Below are 18,599 nucleotides of genomic sequence, written 5' to 3' on the forward strand. Positions count from 1 at the left end.
GTAGCTACCACAGGTGGCTGGGTCATCATGTCCCACCAGATGCTGGTGGTGGCGTCTACGTGGTACATCAGTTGGTCCTAGGCCTACGATCACCACTCTGTCTTCCCACAGCTGCCAGCCCAGGAGGTTGTTCATCCTCCAGAGAGCAGCATTGTGGACCCTCTGGATGTCCTCCTGGATGCAGCAGTGGCCTCTCCAGCTGTGGGCCCACCCTGGCAGTGAGGTGGGGCTGGCCCAGCCCTTGTATGATGGGGGCCCAGCTCTAAGGGAGATGGTGGGGAAAGGTGGTGGCTCATTCACACAACTCAACCCCTATGGCCCTGCCCCGCCACTGTGAGCAGCAACCGACACCCCCGGGCCAAGTGATTGAAATGTCCTAGTAGCAAAGTCTTGTGTGGCCTGCACAATGGGCCATGCTGCACAGGGACTCTGCAGTGCCTCAAGGACCATGCTGACCACTTCGTACCACCCCCCCGGAACAGGCTAATGGCCAAGGGAGGGGTGTGCAGCCACCCAGGGGGGTCCCCCCATAGGTGGTGCATGAGCCGGTAGCAGCCTGGGCCTCCCCAGGACCCACTCCCAGCTACGGTTTGCAGTGTTGTCTGTGGGAATGGGTGCTACCTTGCACCTGTGGGCATGCCTGTGTGCCAGGAGCCACACTTCTTGGCACGTCAGGGAGTCAGGATGGTGCCTTTGTGGTCAGCCCACTTCCAGCCAGGGCAGGTGCTGGTAGGCCCTCCCTGCCCAGGACCTGGGACTCATCCAGCTGCCTGTGAGGCTAGCAGCAGGCTGGCACCCATGGTTGGGGGCTGTCTGATGGGTCTGGTTAGTGCACACTACTTCGTACATGGTTCCACATGCTGAGACCACAGCACAAGGTCCCGCCCAAGCTGGCTGGGCAATGCTCGCAACACACCCCATCTGTGACTACCTCCCATGCCCTGTGTTGTGTGATGCATGGGGTACTCACCACGGGGACCCTTGCCCAGCTCCGAAGATGCCCAGGATGTGGTGGGGACTGGCTCCAGGCTTACGACCAGGGTGCTGCCACTGGCCTCTGAGGCTGTGTTTGTCTCCATCCAGCTGGTGATCCTCCTCCTCCAGCTGCAGGAGGCCTCTAGCACTGTGTCAATGGTGCAGGTTACAGACAATATGTCTCCCCACCCAGGATGTCGTACAGCTCCTTGTAATAGGGGCAGGTGGTTGATTGGTTGGTCAGTCAGTGTAGGTCAGCATTCCAGGCCCAGATGTAGGCCTTCCAGAGCTCCTTCGCCTTCTCCTGGACCTGCTCCATGCTGCAGGGGAGGTGGCCCTGTTCTGCCAGGGTTGTGGCCATACAGACGTAGGCGGGGGCATTACAGCACTTCACCTCGGGGTCCTGGAGTAGCTCTTCCTTGCCCCACAGATTCAGGAGGGACTGCCTCTTGGGCTTCTGGGACCCCTCTCACTGCTCTCTTGAGGGCCCAGGGGAGTCTCGGAGTGGCTGTCTGCATGCTACCTGCGAAGGCTCTTGTGGATGGAGTAGCTGTAAGGATGCAGGGGAGTACTGCTGGTGTTTCTGCTGCTTCTACATGCTCAGCTTCCTGCCACAGGGTTTCCTCAGCTCCTTGTAGCTTTAAGAATGGCCAGAGGCAGGCACCATAGAGTGCTCATTGCTGTGGACAGGGCGTCCCCCAGGGCACTTGTGCAGTACCCTGGAGACCATTTCTGTTGACAGAAGCCTCCTGCTTCTCCTCCCACCCTGAAACAGCCACACTGGCTTTCTGTCGACAGATGTCCTGTGGCACAGTCTCAGCTTCCTGCCTGGGGTTGCCAGGGAGTTGCTTCGTTTAAGGTAACCTGCAGGGACCACAGAGCCCTGCCTTGCTGGCCAGACTGTCTCCGTCCTCCACCCTCGGTGAACCCCTTACTTCAAAGTAGTAAGTGCAGAACATGTACACGCACTCTATTTTGAAGTTAAACTTCGAAGTAGGGTACTATTCCACTCCTGGGAATGGAGTAGCGACTTTGAAGTTAGCCTCGACTTTGAAGTAAGGAAATTGTGTGTAGACACTCTGCTGGCTACTTCAAAGTAGCCCATTACTTGGAAGTTATCTTCAAAATAAGTTTGTAGCGTACACACAGCCAATGTGTTTTTTAAGCTGAAGGGTTTCTTTTCTTCCATGCCAATCAATTTATATTAGAACACAAGACAAGTTGTGGAAGAAAGCCAGGAAGACCACCCCCATTGTAACAATGTTTCTGAGTTAGCAGTTGCACCCTCCAAAACTTTCCCCTCCTCCAGGTGGCTAAACTAAGCTTTCAAGTGCTTGTGTAAACTACTATTCCTTCAAATGCCTTCATGGTAGTTTAAATTGTTTCAGTCTAGGAAGATGCAAAGTCCTGAATTACCAATGTGCAAGGTGACTGTTTCCATAACAAAAGAGAAATGGACAGGAAAAAAAGCCCAAAAACAACAAAAAAAACCACTGTTCATAAAATATACGGATATAATTTGCAAATCTTAACAATGCAACTAGATAGCAGCTGGAAGGAAGAAAAAAAGTGTCCTCTAGTCTCCTAAGCAATAGAATTATCAAATTCAGTATATTTTGAATTATAGGTATATAGCAATTTGTTACCTTATGATAAAGTGAATATTTTATCAGAAAATCCATAAAGGTCATAGTGAAGTCTTGTCGCACCTCTTTGAGGATGAAAGTTTAATTAGGAAGTATAAGGTTCTGTATGTATGTTCCTCATGTGTTTTGAAGACCAGGCCTAAATATGAACATTTGTAAAGCACATCCATATCACTGTATTCCTTTAGTTATCTAGTCTTATTATCTTACAATATTAGGGTTTTTTTCCCCCAAATTCTAAATAGGTCATTTTCTACATTGTAATGTCTCCATTGTTAATTTTATGTACCATGACAAAGAGCAAATGAATGTATTTTTGAGGTTTCTGCTTAAAACAGGATTTGCAATAGAACGACCAGTAGAGATATAGTGTTGTGAATTAAAATGGCTAAATTGCTGTATTACAACAGTAAGTTACTGTAGCACAATTTTCTTTTATTCTGATGTGTTTTTATTAGCACTTTAATAGAAGGCAATTATCCAAAGAGAGCATTACAAACAGGATTGGAACTCTGTCTATATTTTGTATTATTCATTCAATAGCATGATTTCCACCTCAAAGCACTATCATACTGTCATATATTAAAGGGCAAATAATGTATACTTGCCCAGCACCACTTAGAAAGCTTAATTTAGTTAGTTTGTATTGGAGTTTAGTTATGAAGCAACCTATATCAGTGTAATGATTCATTTATTACCATGCTAAAATCAGAACCAGTGAATAATAATGCATATATCGCCCCTTCCATCAAACCATCTCAGTGTACTTTGCAAACATTTACAGAAATTTTGTGAGCTCAATTAAAGTACATCAGTAAGATCCAAGTTTTACACATGGAGAAGCTGAAGCATGGGATTTAATCAGTTTGCTTACATTTATTCAATAATTCTTTGGTGGACATATGATAGATCCAAGTTTCCACAGCCTCCGTCATGAGCTTCCACCACAAGATGTATTTTTCACGTCAGCAAAAGCAACGAGGCTTTTTTTAAACAGCTAACAAAATCATCCAGGGCTCAGAATTTGGTGGTGATGGGGGACTTCAACTATCCAGGTATATGTTGGGAAACTAATACAGCAGGGGACAGACTGTCCAATAAATTCTTGGATTGCATTGCAGACAACTTTTTATTCCAAAAGGTTGAAAAAGCTACTGGGGGGAAGCTGTTCTACATTTAATTTTAACAAATAGGGAGGAAATTATTGAGAACTTGAAAGTGGAAGGTTGCTTGGGTGAAAGTGATCATGAAATCATAGAGTTCACAATTCTAAGGAAGGGTAGAAGGGAAAACAGTACAATAGAGATAATGGATTTCAGGAAGGCAGATTCTGGTAAACTCAGACAGCTGGTAGGTAAGGTCCCCTGGGAAGCTAAACTGAGGGGAAAAATGGCTGAGGAGAGTTGGCAGTTTTGCAAAGGGACATTATTAAGGGCCCAAAAGCAAGCTATCCCTCTCCATAGGAAAGATAGAAAACATGGCAAAAGACTGCCTTGGCTTAACCAGGAGATCTTGCATGATCTCAAAATAAAAAAGGAATCGTATAAGCAATGGAAACTAGGACAAATTACAAAGGACGAATATAGGCAAACAACACCAGCATGCAGGAGCAAGATTAGAAACGCTAAGGCACAAAATGAGCTCAAACTAGCTACAAGCATAAAGGGAAACAAGGCTTTTTACAAATACATTGGCAACAAGAGGAATACCAAGAAGAGGGTAGGGCCGTTGGTCAGTGAGGAGGGAGAAACAGTAACAGGGAATTTGGAAATGGCAGAGATGTTTAATGATTTCTTTGTTTTTGTCTTCACTGAGAAATCTGAAGGAATGCCTGACATAAAGAATGCTAGTGAAAAAGGGGTAGGTTTAGATGTTGAAATAAGAAAAGAACAAATTAAAATTTACTTAGAAAAATTAGATGTCTGCAAATCACCAGGACCTGATGAAATGCATCCTAGAATCCTCAAGGAACTGATAGAAGAGGTATCTGAGCCTTTAGCAATCATTTTTGGAAAATCGTGGGAGACGGGAAAGATTCCAGAAAAATGGAAAAGGGCAAATATAGTACCCATTTATAAAAAGGGGAACAAGAATAACCTGGGAAACTACAGGCCAGTCAGCTTAACTTCTGTGCCAGGAAAGATAATGGAGCAGGTAATTAAAGAAATCATCTGCAAGCATTTGGAAGGTGGTAAGGTGATAGGGAACAGCCAGCATGGTTTTGTTAAAAACAGATCATGTCAAACCAATCTAACAGCTTTCTTTGATAGAATAATGAGCCTTGTGGATAAGGGAGAAGTGGTGGATGTGCTATACCTAGATTTCAGTAAAGCATTTGACATGGTCTCACATAATATACTTATCAATAAACTACGCAAATACATCTTGGATGGGGCTACTATAACGTGGGTGAACAACTGGCTGGATAACCATACCCAGAGAGTAGTTATTAATGGTTTTCAATCCTGCTGGAAAAGAATAACTAGTGGGGTTCCGCAGGGGTCTGTTTCAGGACCTGTTCTGTTCAATATCTTCATTAATGATTTAGATATTGACATAGAAAGTACACTTGTTAAGTTTGCAGATGATACCCAGCTGGGAGGGGTTGCAACTTCTTTGGAGGATAGGGTCATAATTCAAAAGGATCTGGATAAACTGGAGAAATGGGCTGAGGCAAACAGGATGAAGTTTAATAAGGACAAATGCAAAGTGCTCCACTTAGGAAGGAACAATCAGTGTCACACATACAGAATGGGAAAGGACTGCCTAGGAATGAGTACAGCAGAAAGGGATCTAGGGGTTATAGTGGACCACAAGCTAAATATGAGTCAACAGTGTGATGCTGTTACGAAAAAGGCAAACATGATTCTAGGATGCATTAACAGGTGTGTTGTGAACAAGACACGAGAAGTCATTCTCCCGCTCTACTCTGCGCTGGTTAGGCCTCAGCTGGAGTATTGTGTCCAGTTCTGGGCACCGCAGTACAGGAAGGATGTGGAGAAATTGGAGAGGGTCCAGAGGAGAGCAACGAGAATGATCAAAGGTCTAGAGAACATGACCTATGAAGAAAGGCTGAAAGAATTGGGCTTGTTTAGTTTGGAAAAGAGAAGATTGAGGGGGGACATGATAGCAGTTTTCAGGTATCTAAAAGGGTGTCATAAGGCAGAGGGAGGGAACTTGTTCTTCCTTGCCTCTGAGGATAGAACAAGAGGCAATGGACTGAAATTGCAGCAGGAGAGGTTCAGGTTGGACATTAGGAAAAAGTTCCTAACTGTCAGGGTGATCAAACACTGGAATGAATTGCCAAGGGAGGTGGTAGAATCTCCATCACTGGAGCTATTTAAGAAGAGGTTAGATAGATGGCTTTCAGGGATGGTCTAGAAAGTGTTTGGTCCTGCCATGACGGCAGGGGGCTGGACTCGATGGCCTCTCGAGGTCCCTTCCAGTCCTACTCTTCTATGATTTTATGATTCTATGAATTTTAAAATGTTTAGTAGTATAAAAAGGTTTTCTGAAAAATCACTGTTTTCCTGACACAATTCAATATCTTTTAGAATTTTTGTCGGTGCATTGGCATCTTATACTAATTGAAATTCTAGCTTAGGAGATGTACAATACCTAGATGAAGGACAAAATGTCCTTTTGGGTTTTGAGCAATTGAGGAAGGAATGACACAAAACAGTGAGTTTAAGACAGTACCTGTTTACACCCAACTACTAACTGCTTCATACTGCTTTTGCCAGTCCTACTATATATTGTCTCACATTCAGCAGCTACAATAACAATTTAAAAGCTGACTGCAATTGTCTTTTCTGAAAGTGCTCCAGTTTGGTGTCCAGACAACATTCTTTTAATTCCAGAACAAATGTGGACATTTAAAAAATTATTAGTGTTTTGGAGTACTGCATCTTTTGTCTCCCCAACTTGATGCACTTAGAAATGGATTTGATTTTTAAAAAGTACTGAGTATCACTCTCTGAAAATCAGCCACCTTAGATAACAAGTAAGCTGGGCACTCAAAAAATGGAGACATCCAAAATTAATCTGAGAAGTCTTGGCCTTAGAATTTGGTCCATTTTTCTCTATCTTCAGGTTAATCCATCCAATCTCACTGAATCCATGGGCTCATGTTGGTATGAAAAGTCAACATTTGGCCTATGGAATGTAACACATTTATGGGTATTCATTTATATATTAGACTCACCTTGTGCACAGACACGCCATATGCCATTTAAATTAACACACACACACAAAGCAACCAGTGAACATTCAAAACATGTTTTGACCCAGTATAATATCACATGACTTCTGGCAACTTAGGCTATTTATATAAAGTGCTACATAACACAAATCTGTTTGAAATCCTATTGTGGAACCGAACAAGTAGATTGAAAAATACTTCAACTAGTTATGCTCATACAATTCCAGGGGCTTAATATTAAATTACTTGTAACAAGCAGTTTAATTTTTTTACTAGTTATATAACAGCAGCAAATGTAAAGAGATAATGTGTTTCCCCAGACATTCCTCAAAAAATTAATGGGCCAACAAGAACCATGGGAAACAGGTAATCACTTGTTAATTGATCTGCTATCAGTACTGCATGAGACATGGAGAATTACATCTGCTGCAGTCTTTAAAAATGTACTTCTAAGTTAAACCGTAACTTGGGGTAAGCTGCTAAGATGAGCATCCAAATATTTATTGCAAGAACAGAGAGTGTTGACAGCTCATTAGTGAGATAAATACAGCTCCGCTGTGAACACAGAGATACCTGTGTACACTTCAAGATCTGTGAATATGACAAAGACCCTACAACGTAACCTTCCATATTGCCTGCTGCGAAAAGCTTTGCTCTTGAAAAGAGAAAAACAATGCAAAGTGTGAACTATAATTTTCTTTATCTGAACAATATCATGGATGAAAACTGTCAGAACTTTGCTGTAAGACTGCATATCACAAGCTTGAGAAGGTTGGTTGACAAGCGTATTTGGCCTCTTATTACTTCTCCATTTCTTGTCTTAAAATTATTACAAGTCATTAAAATCCATTTTTAAAGAAGCACTCAGAGTATTTCCCAAGGTTTAAATTCCCTTGACAATTATGAAATAGTAGCAAAGTGTAAAGAGCATTCTGGATATTGACATACAAATGAGTATGCCAAATATTTGCATAGCAACACCTGCAATGCTCTTATGATTCACTGCTTTCTCAAAGAAATAGTGTAAGATCTGAGAATGGGGCAACAAGAAACAGTGGGGGAAAAAAACCCCACTGAATGGTTGGGTATGTGCTCTAGGAATTTTTTGTTCTGTGCCTTGAACCAAGAATTGAAAATCTTTACTAAGTGACTATCCAGAAATGATTTTGGATATGTTGTTCCGGGACAGTAATCTGAACAAACAAAAGATATTACTTATTAGACAACTTAACATTTCCAATATGCTAAAAAATTTAACAACAAACAGCAGACATGACCTAACTGATTCAGACATTCTACCCTCCCTCAACATACTGAACAAGAATAGGTTAATTAGCTAGTGAAGAACTACAGATTAAAGCCTGACTGAGACCTTGGCCAGAACTAATAACTGCAGAGGAATTTGTCTTTATGGGCTAATTTAGACATAGCAAAAGATTTGGGCAGCCAAAGAAGCATATATAGAAATGGACAGCCACAATAATATATACAATTAGTTGCCTGATCAGCAGCTTCACTTTCCTGAGGTGCTTCCTTGCCAAACATTGACAGTCCAAAATGAAAATCAATATAAGACAACAAAAATCTGATTCTGATCTGATGTGAAATATAAAATTAAAATGCAGCCACAATGCAGGATGAGTATCAGTAACAAGCAAAACATGAAAACTAAATTTCACATTAGCCTGGATATGAATTTCAGTCAGTTAAGAATAGACTGAATAAGGGAAGAACAACAGATCAATATGGAAGTGACTGTGATGTCACAAGATGGAGTGTGTGCTCGTTAAATTCTGTTCCAAGTTACCCCAGTGGAAATTCAGAGTAGTTCTTAGTGGTATAAATGAAAAAAAAATCTCTTCCACAGCTATTGCGTCACTAAATAGATCCTCTCCCCCGGCCCACCACCAAAAAAAGAAAAAAAAAGGCAGGCTGCTTTCAATGAGACACAGTATTTACACACAAATATAGCTAAAACAATGCCAAGAAAAATTAGAGGTAAATACATAATAGGTAAATATTAAATATACCATAGTATGTTTGCTGAAACATTGCACTGCTTCTTTAAAGGAAAAAAATATTTGGAATGACATTACTGATGAAACTGCTCATAGAGCAGATAGATTGTAGCATATCCACAATGTATTATTATGGAGTGGGTTTTCCCGTAGTGTGCTCCTTGATTAGTAACAGATGGAAGTTATTCACTCCTCATCTAAGTATGTGGTAAAGAAACAGCTATTTAATCTTACAACATTTATTGTTGTTGTTTGCGTTTGTTTTTGGAAGTAAGAGACATTTTATCTTTGCTAAGGCCCTGGTTTGGGGCATTCAGAATATGCTGAAATCTCAGCAAACCTATTGGAGATAAGTGTGGGATTAGTTACTAAGAATGGCCAATAGGACTTAGACATGTGCTTAACTGCTTTCCTGACTCAGAATTTAGCTTCTGAGATCCCACTGACTAAGGCTATGGCTACATTAGCAAGCTTACAGAGGGGCTGCTGTAAGCTCTCTAGTAGAGCCATTATAAACCAACAGGAAAGAGCTCTCCAACAGACATAATTAATCCAATCCCAATGAGTGGCAACAGTTATGCTGCTGGTGCTTAAATTGTTGTAACTTTTATGTTCCAGAGGGCATAGGGGGATAATTCACATTCAAGCCACATAGCTTGTGTCATCTTGAGCTGTAGTGTAGCCATAGGATGAGATTAATTTTCCTTTCCTCTGACAACTGACTTTGTGCCCATGTACCATGTACTCCTTCTTCCAATAATACTGGCAAGTAAGCTACAGAGTTGCCATTTACAGCTACCTCTGCCTCATCTGCTGCTGCAGGTTGTTCTTCAATTTTTCTTTTCTCTATCTCATATGCCTTTGGTCCTTTTCCATTATGTTGAGTAATGTGTGGACCAGGAGGATATGTGTGGTGCGAGGAGACCAGTACTGTCTGTCTGTTGTGCTTTATTAATGCTTTATTTTATTATATAAGGCTTTTTCTCCACTTCACAGACGCCTCCACTAAAAGTTTTTTTTTTTTGTTTTTGTTTTTTTTTTTAAATAGCCTGCTGCTGTGACTACTAATTCTTGGTTAATTGCAGTGATACCAAAAGCAAAATCTATACGTGCTCTGAGTATTTGCATTTTGTTGGTGGGTGAACGTGTATATATAACACACACACGCCCCTTACTGTGCAATTTATAGAAACAAATTAAAAGCAGATGATCTCAAATAATAGGTACAATCAGATAGTTACGACAGCGTATTGTCCATGTGGCGCTGACAGCTTCAGTAACTATTTTATTCAGTGTAACTTTAAATTTCAAGTCTATTTTTAATACATGCATTAAACAAAACAAAACAAAAATCTATATATACAGTGATAGGTGATCAACACCCTCCCATCCAACTCCTGGAAAAAAATTAGGAGTTGTTTTTCCAATAGCTGTGGTCTGTGAAGGAGGACGAAAAGATTTTTCAGCCTCACATATTTGTGTTTTTTCCTCCTTCAAAGAAAAACTGTATTTAGACATACAGTGAAAAGCAAGTTTTAAAATCATCCCAAAATTGTGCCAAAGGGAAATGTAAACTACTCTGACTGTAACAGTTTGGGGACTTGCTCATGCCAGAAGGTAATAATCAGTACCTCAACCACATTTTGAACATAATGCTTGCTGTTTATGCCCCCTTATCAAAGGTATTAGGCATACAGAACAAGGGTGAAAGGACATCTGGGAATGGTCTAAGTGCAGTTCTCTCTTTACATTCTATTTCTAAAACCACATGATTATTGAGGTTGTGGGTGTGAGCATAAAGAGAGAGGGTTAAAATATCAAACCTCAGTTTTCTTCTTATGCAGCAATCTGAAGTGGATAAGGAAGGAAGGGGACAGCATGGGTTGAAACTTTCAGTGTTCTTCTTTAATGTGTGTCCCCTGTCAGCCCCCTGTAGGTCCCTGCGCTCCCTGGCAGGTTCTTGTTGTACCTCAGAGACTCACGGTGGCCCCTTAGCTGCCCAGGTCTTTCCAGAGGCGGGGGTCTCCACTTAGCGAGCCTCTCTCATCATGGGCAAGTCCAGAACGGGGATAAAGCAGGCCCCCTTGCAGGCCTTTGCCTTCTCCAGCATGGTAGACATCTGGGGAATGGTGGGGGGAGTCCAGACTCATCGTCTATCCTGGCTTCTGGCCCAGGGTCCCTGGCAGGGCTCTTGCCCCTGCCCCAGTGTAGCTACCTCATCCTGGGCCACTTTGCCCACCACTTCCCCATGGTACCTTTTTGCACTGCACAACTCCCCTGTGCACCTTCCAACTCCTTCCGCTGCTAGCGGGGGGGTGGGGGAGGAGTTTTTTTTATAGGAAGTCCAGGGGCCTTAGTGGCCAGGGGTGCTGATCAGACTCAGCTGTGGCTGACTCCTAACAAGGCCCTGGCTGCCTGCCCTAATTGGGCTTACTCAGGGAACAGAAAAGCATTATCCCAATAGGATCTGGAATATCTGCCTTCAATCAAGTCCCCGCAGCCTACTGGCAGCAATCTGCCACAAATGGTTGATATTTTACACATAACTTTTAATATTAATGGATGAAAAAGGGGAAAAATGTTCAAAATTCAATTTCTTTGCATACAAACACGCACACACAAAACAAACACATGCCAAGGCATATTTAAGTCCTCCCTTATCTGTCTAGAAATTAACTATATGACTGTAACTGCCATCAAACACTTTTTACAAGCATTCTGTCAAAAGCAAGTGTGGCATTATGCTTTTTTTGTTTTTGTTTATTATTCCCCCAGGGGATATAATTTTGCTATATCATATTTGTAACTCCCACAACACAATGGCAGCTGCAAAACCAGATGTGATGTAAACTTAGTTTGCATTCGCTGTGTCCAGGGAAAGGATACTTCATTTCATGCTGCAGTGATGGCTTCCTGAGATAATTCCGGAACATCACAGAAATTTGTCACATGGTGTGACATTAACACAAAGTTTAAATGATTGATTGTGGGTGGGGAAATTTTTACAGATGAAAACCACAAAAGACAACAGAGGGAGAAACGTATGACAATTAGGGAATGGGATATTCCAAGTAAAGAGACCTGGCTGCCTTCATCAACGCTGCCAATGACCCAGTTTGTGATTCAATTTCCTCCCTTTTCCCAGTGGCTTGAGTACATTCTTTCAGAAACTGTACAACAAAGGAGACAAACTACACATAAATTACTATATAGTGCTGTGCAGGTGCTGAACCCTTTCAGCTCCAAAATATACGCCATCTTGCCTGAAAAGGGAAGGCAGCAATGCAGAGAGCTGGGAAGGGACACCCAGCCTGCTCAGAGAAGAGTGGAGCTGACCCAGTCCCTGCAGGACACAGCTTGTGCATAGGTGACCAGTCACCTAACGGGGAGACAGACGTTTCTCTTTCATTGGATCCTGTGTACTGCTCCACTTTTCCTTAATCTGGTCCTGATCACACACCTCCCCCTCTACAACTGTGCACATACTACTAAAGTGCAAATATTGTATTGTTAGTAGCAAATGGGCATAGACGACAGGGCAATGAAATGAATCAATTCAAAGAAAACACATGATACACTGCTGTACATGGAACAGGAGACAAGGTGAACCACCAAAACAGGGACTGTATCTCTGGTTACAGTCTGGGAACTATTGCCATTAAAACGTATGAAGTATGTATCTCTGCCATTTGAAGCTGGGACTAAGCAAAATGAAAGTCCAGAACCCTTACACAGAAACCATTATGTCATATGCAGATCTGACCATAATTTCTGAAGTTGGAACCCTGAATACACATGCCAAACGAGGCCATTGTGTGTGGCTACAGTTACACAAACAAATTCTGCGGGCAAAATCCCAGTTTTGTCAACACCACTTGTGGAGCGTGCACACACAAAATGGGATTTGTTGACAGTATCTCAACAAAACAGAGCACTTGCTGGCAGCGTTCTGCCTCAAACCTTTGAGGCATAATTCTGCTGCTGACGGACAGGTCATCCACAACAATGGGCAGCCCTGTCTGCTGGGCTTCGGAGTTCCTGTTTTGTTGAGAGAGCAGGCAAGCAGTTTGCCTGCTCTGTCGACAGAGCTGCATGCTTTTCCAATTGGCTTTTCTGTGTGGCCGCACTCTGTCAACAGAAGTTTTGTCAGGAAATCTCTCCTAACAGTGAGTTCTGTCGACAGAGAGCTGTAGTGTAACTGTAGCTTGTGAACGCAACATGAGAAAAGCTAATGTTTAATCTGATCTCACTCTACTATACTGCACCAGCCTAATTTTTTTTCCTATTACAGATACACAGGTTCCATGTCCCTTGCCATGGCCCCCAAACTTCCACCTTCCCACCACTGGGCTGCTTCCTTACCTTCTGCTGTGGCCTGGGGCCTAGCCTGTGACTGCTGCCCCCAACTACTGGCTCGTGCCCATGGCTGCCAGGGGAAGCTAGCTCCAGCCCACACTGGGGATGCAGCTCCAACCCTACGCCGCTGCTCCGACCCTGCAGACATGCTGGAGGAATCCATCACAGGTTCTGGCCCCATTGGCACTGCTGGAGGAAGCTGGACCCCGCTCCGGGGTGCGGGGGTGGTGGAGGGGGAAAGTTCCCCAGCCCTGAGGGGCTGCCATGGGATGCCAGCCCCACCTCTGCACACCTGCCCTTCCCCACCCCCATTGGCATTGCTGGGGGAACATGGGCTCCACTGTTCCAATGTTGCCAGAACAGAAAATGCCGGATTTAGGAGTTCCAACCTGCATCAGAAAAGACTGGACTCAGATAGGCCAAAAAGGAAATCGAATAGTCTTAAAATTCCAACCTGACTTCTCTTAGCTTCACACTACTTCCAAAGAATGACAAAGATACAGTGTTTTGAGCACATCTTCTTCCACTTTTCTACAGGTACATTCCCCTCCTTGCAACAGAAATACCACCAACAGAACAGCGATTAAAATAAATAGCAAATATGCACAACATATAGTTTGTGGACAACCCGTACGTTTGTGCACATAAATCCCTTGAATAATCAAAAATAATGAACTTTTTTCTTCCAAAAAGCAGGGCCTAGTCAAGAACAATTCAAACACAAAAGGTGGCAAAATTCCCTGCATAGTTAAATCAGCTCTGCCGATTATACCAATGGTGGGCAACCTTGTCTAGTGAGGGGGTGCATGAGTGATCCTCCATCTCAATAGGCTGGAAGATCGTTGTAATGAGGATGGTAGTTTCACTAACTAAGCTTGAGTACCTAGAATTTGTGGGGTGTTCTGATTGAACCATAGCAGCACTTTAATTACAGGCAGAGAAAGTGCACATCTATCACAGTCAATGTTGTGTGCAATCAGTATGCACCTCACTTCATGTGCCCTTGCTGTACATGCATGTCACTTAGTCATACCAGTAGGGAAAAAGCTATGTGGTCAGAAACCAGCAGAATCTGGCAATCCTAAATTTGGGTAATGCTAAACTAACTGACTCCTGGGCCACAGATAAAACCCCAATGGGCCACCTGTTGGCTTCAGGTTGTCCATCACTAGATTAGATACATTCCACAGAGTAAACTCCTTGGGTGAACAAACAAAGTAATAGAGAAAGCATGGAATTTCATCAGTCCTTCCTTTCCCACAGCACAGTATGGCTCACATTTGCCTTTCTCTGAAGCAACAGGTTGAGAAAACCTCCCATTTAAGCACACTGGCATAGATGGTCTGTTCCACAATTACAATTTCTATGATCTTTTGTCAATAGTAGACCAGATGTCTGATGTTTTGTTAGGAATTAACTCTGTAATTGTTTAAAAATATAATAAGCAGACGAAGGCCACAAATGTGACACAGGTGCACTTCAACAGCTCTGTGTTAGCATCTGTAATTAATGACTACAATTCTGGATGTTCACTCATTTTTTGCTGAAGACTGCCCACTCCATTACAGTGTAAAAAGGAGCTGTGATTGCTGAAACATCAGAGATACACTGTACATGCCAGAATCTCAAGTGTTCATTAACGGGAAACAGATTTGGAGAAATGAGTGTAGAACTGTACATATAAAGTAAAAGTGGCAAATCTTAGACAGGTGGCCAGATTAACAATAGGAAAAAAATAAATTTAAACTCCAGACAGAATCAGTTCCTTTGACAACCTGAGACTCCAAAACAATGGTGAGATCTATAATTATTGTTTATTTGCATGAACTCAGGGTGCTTAGCACATCGAAAGAGGAATGCAGAATTTGTAGCATCGCTTATTTGGCAACATATGTAGCAAAACAGGAGGGACAGAAATGAGAAAAATAGAAGGGAAGAAGAGAAAGTTGACACTGAAATTCAGAATGATACCTCAGCTGGTTTACATGCAAATATGAAACAACTTTGTTTAAAGCAGGAACAGGGAAGTATTTTCCTCTTCGTCGTATGCTTACACACAGGCACAGGAGAGAGGACACTCCTGCCCACAGCATAGTGCATAAGGTGGGGAACAGCCCCTGCCATGATGCTATGCATCAAGTCCGAAAGAGAGAAGGCAGCCAACTGATAGAGCTACTTCTTTCTGTGAGTGGTAGGGGGGAGGGTAATCACACACTGGACAATTCTCTTACAAGGCAATGGTGTTGCTCCATCTACTAATAAGGAGACCATAACCTTCCAAAGTGGTAACTTATTACTCCCCCTTCACATTCTCCTGACTGTTGCATCCTTATTACATTAGTCAGTGAAGAGGCTGTAAACTGAGCTAAGGAATATAGGAAGAATTGTGTTTTTCCAAGCCTAAGACGGTGAACTCCCTTGCTTTTAGTGTATTGGGGGAGTCATACTTCTTAATGCTCCTCTTTGCTATAATAGTATCTCCAGTCTTGACGAATAAGAGTTAGACTCACAAGAGTGCTAGCGTAGACATAGCCTAAGTTAACCCCATGCCTCAGGGATTTTTTCCATTGCTTTCTGCTTCGCTGGTCCATAAAATGTTCTGGGCAGGGTATTTAATTTGGGTATCATTACAGTGCATTGTCTGAACTAAATTAATGAATAAATTAGAGTGGATGTTAAGGGGTCTGTCCATTTACACCAGGGGAAGATATCTATATCTTCTGTACTGGATGCATTTGTTTCTTCAGTAGAAAATGAACATTTTAAAGTAATAACAAAAGGAAATCTAAAAGTGAAATGTGAAATGTGAAATGAAAGAACCATACAAAAGCAATGGACTCTTGAGCTAAGCTCAATATCATCACCATTAATCCGTCTCCTTTTGACTAGTTAGTGCTCACGAATCCTTGGAAAATTATTTGCTTCTAATACATATTTTCACATAATGAATGCATTTTTTGTAGCAAGCCTGATCAACTGCTATATTTATTATGATGCAATTAGGCTCATGTCTGACATTTTTATTACTAAACTAATCATGTGGTGGTAAAATCAAGAATGATATGGAACAACACACAGTACGGTTCTTTTAAGCTTACAGAAATGCAGCTCAAAAGGATAGCATTTGTAACACCCTGGAAGTTCTCCTTTTGCAGCATACTCTCTTATTATATAGTCAGTCTGAATAAAGAAGACCGAAAATTGTGGCTGCCATGATAACCTGTAGACAGAAGTATTCTGCCTTTAATTTGACTTCCTCCTTCAGCCACGAAGCCTACTGGGATCTTACTCCAGAGATCCTTTATGACAGAAACCTTAGGGGAACATTTTCTGGCAGGGGCTCATTGTGAAAGGGAATTATTCGTAGTATCATCCATATCTAAAATGGTTTGGCAGTGACGGTATCCAACTGTGCTTCTAGAGAGGATAATTTTGACTAGGGGTGGGGAAGAAAATGGAAGTGGAGGGATGAGACAGTTCTAGAGAGTGAATTAGAGAACCCAATTACTCTGCAAAAATGTCCCTCAAATGAGCATACACTAACACTGAAAACACAAAGGGCTTGTCTACACTAGCCTCCTCCTTTGAAGGAAGCATGGTAATCAGCCTGGGTGGGGATTATCAATGAGGTGCTGTGCTGCATATGCAGCACCTCATTTGCAGCGCAGCACCTCATTTAAGCTAACCTTTGCTGCACAAACTTCAACATTGATAACTTCGAAGCACGAGCAAGCAGCGCAGCCCTGGGTGCTTTGAAGTACCCGTGCAACTGTGAAGTGCCCTTGCTCCCAAAAAGTGCCTCCTTTGTCACCATAGGGATGAGAATCACACCACTTTTCTCTGCCAAGAAAACTTGAACTGACCAATTTCCAAAAACAAATGCAAAGACGGAAACAAAAATCAACACAGAGATTGTTTTTTGTCCCCTCCGTATATGTAAATTAATAGAAGTTAGGAGATCAACTACTTTTGTGTTCTGGGCCCCATCATCTCTTCACACACTACCCCCAGCCAGCAATCTTCAATACCTTAACACCTACCAATGCCTCCACCCAAAAATGATGAGTGGTGTAAAATGGCAAGCTCCACAGATCACCAGCTCAATATATGTTATCAACAAATGTACCTGCACTTTAAAAAATAGTTTGATCCTTGCATACTGCTGAATGGATTCCTTATGATTATCACACAGTGCAACTTTTGAATTAAAGCCACTGATCTCCAAACATGATTACCCTGGAAAGTGATAAAAGATAGCAAATATAAAGACATCAAATCAAAAAGACTTCTGAATCATAGATATCATAAGAAACTCTCAGGCTATGGCAACAGCTACACTAGTGATTTTTTCTGACAAAACTGGAGATTTGTCGACAAAACTCACCGCACGTCCATACACAAAATGCATTTGTCGACTGTCTGTCAACAAAACTTGGCACTTCTGCTGACAGCCTTCTGCTTCTCCCAACTGAGGAAGAGTGCCTCTGTCAATAGATTCTGTTGACAAAAAAGCTGTGTGGATTTTCTGGGGGGCCTTCTGTCAACAGACAGGGCTTCCAGGACTCTGGGAAGCCCTGTCTGCTGTGCTTCTGGTTGGCTGTTTTGTTGAGAGAGCAGCCAGGCAGTCCAGTCACTCTGTTGACAGAGTGGAGAGCTCTTTCTATCCACTTTAGTGTATGGCCGCATTCTGCAGACAGACATTTTGTTGGGAGATCTCTTATGACAAATGTCTGTCGACAGATTCTTCTAGTGTGGTTGTAGCCTCAGAGAGAGTCTACTCCACAGTGAGAAGCCACCATTTCTACTGAAGTCAATGGAAAAGGACACAAAAAAGTAAGTGTGTTAATTTTATTAAATGGAAGCAAAATTAAGGTTTTATTGCAAAGCCTGAGTAAGTAGGATTTGTGCAGGGAATTTATAAAGGGCCTAAAAAATTAGACCTATCTCGCCAGTTTAGAGTCCTACTGCACTGCAGTCAATAGAAAACTTACAGGCTGCAATAGCAGGTCTGGCTCACTGCTGCAATAGCTCTGTACTGTGCTGCACTATTTCCATCCTCCCCATCTGGCTTCAATCCATATGTTGGTGTTCAGCAGGGAAAGCCCCTCCAGAGCTTGCTCCATACCGTGCAAGTTGGTTCCGTTTCATCCACTTCATAGGGGAAAATTCAGCTTTTCTGCTGCCTTTTGCACCTTGATGATCTGCAGGAACCGGATAGCCATGGTCTGTACATTAGTACATCCTGGGAAGAATAAATACCATGAAAGGCTGAAATGAAGATTTGACAAGGCTAGATATTTCTATCAGAATAAAAATTGGATAAAGAGATTACAGGAGCATACTTTTCTACTGAATAGTAATATATTTAGTTAGCTAAATATTGGCTACTTCTTCACAATTGTT

The 18,599-nt window shown here is 42.4% G+C and overlaps 1 long non-coding RNA gene across 2 annotated transcripts in view; it reads right to left on the minus strand.

The window, feature by feature from the left end:
* LOC142006966 (uncharacterized) overlaps positions 1–18,365 on the minus strand; it is a 246,399-nt gene extending 228,034 nt beyond the window's left edge. For both annotated transcript variants that reach the window (XR_012643869.1, XR_012643870.1), the window contains exon 1: positions 18,322–18,365. This is a non-coding gene — a long non-coding RNA (uncharacterized LOC142006966). The remainder of the gene's footprint in view (positions 1–18,321) is intronic.
* Between the last annotated feature and the right edge of the window lie 234 nt (positions 18,366–18,599).

Source organism: Carettochelys insculpta, chromosome 1, assembly GCF_033958435.1.
Source record: "Carettochelys insculpta isolate YL-2023 chromosome 1, ASM3395843v1, whole genome shotgun sequence".
In the NCBI taxonomy this organism is placed as follows: domain Eukaryota; kingdom Metazoa; phylum Chordata; order Testudines; family Carettochelyidae; genus Carettochelys; species Carettochelys insculpta.